This window comes from Condylura cristata, unplaced genomic scaffold (genome assembly GCF_000260355.1).
Source record: "Condylura cristata isolate star-nosed mole 26May11 unplaced genomic scaffold, ConCri1.0 scaffold00189, whole genome shotgun sequence".
Taxonomy (NCBI): domain Eukaryota; kingdom Metazoa; phylum Chordata; class Mammalia; order Eulipotyphla; family Talpidae; genus Condylura; species Condylura cristata.
The window spans coordinates 25,246-26,448 of record NW_004567290.1 but is presented as its reverse complement, the minus strand read 5'-3'; positions in this window follow the sequence as shown (position 1 = coordinate 26,448).

The following is a 1,203-nucleotide window of genomic DNA, read 5'->3' as shown; positions in this document are numbered from 1 at the left end:
GAGGACCGGTCACGTGGCCTGGGTCCCCCATCTCCCGGAGGAGGCCCTGCCAGTGTGGAGTCCTAGGCTGCACCCTGCTGGCTCGTGAGCGCCTTGGGGCGGCCCGGCCCCTCGTCCTGAGCAAAGGCCCTGGGGCCCTGAGCAGGTCTCCTGTCCTCGTGCAGGGAGCCAGGCCGGGCCCAGCTGGCACGGCCCGGCCGTGTGTCTGGCCTGCTCCTCCCACTCAGGGGCTCTGGAGGCTGCTGGAAGCCTGCCCCCGCCCCTTCGGTGCAGTGTCTGAGGGCCCTGGCTGTTATGATAGCAAGCTGACTCGCGGCTTCAATGACAGGGTCGATTTTCTCCGACACTGGCTAGACTGGGATCAAGGCGCTGGCGACTGGGCCCGGGGTGGGCTCGTACTGGCTTGCACGAGGCCACCTTTCCACTGTGTCCTCCCCCGGGAGAGAGCTGAATCTTCCATAGCACACGAACGCCATGGCGGAGCTCCACCCTCAAGACCAGACCCACCTCAGAGTCATCCCCGGCCATAGCCCCTTTATCCGCCACCCTCTCCTGGGGGTCAGATCCCCACATGTCACTTACGGGACACAGTGCTCAGTTCCTAACAGAGGAATGGTGACGGCCACGGGGAGTCCAGGAGGCAACTGCTGCAGAGGGGCCTTCTGCTCCTGGGGGCTGGCCCTGCAGGCAGGCAGGACGGGACGGGGCCGAGTGGGCAGCGTGTCTGGGCGGGGCTGGAGGCCGCCGCAGACCCTGACTGAGCCCTGGCTTCCAGCCCCGTGCTTCGGTCCCTGGCCCGCCTGAAGCCCACCATGACGCTGGAGGAGGGCCTGTGGAGAGCCGTGCGGGAGTGGCAGACCAAGAGCAACTTTGACAGGATGATCTACTACGAGATGGCGGCCAAGTGAGTCAGGGGGCTGGGCAGGCGGGGTGCATGTGGGGGCTGCTGCGGTCGTCCCCCTCGGAGACGGGGCCCAGGCTGCGCACCGGGGCCTCAGCCCAAGCCTCTCCTTGCCCTGGAGCTGTTCGTCCCGGTGTGTGGGCTCTTGTTCCCACCTCTGGGGCCCCCTGCCCCTCGCCTGCCCCCAGACCTTGACAGGACACCCGGGGTGGTAGGGTGGCCCCTGGCCCCTGGGTCCGTCTCTGCCCCTCGCCCCCTGTGTCCTGAGTGAGTGGCCGGACCGTCCGGCCGGCCCCTGACCC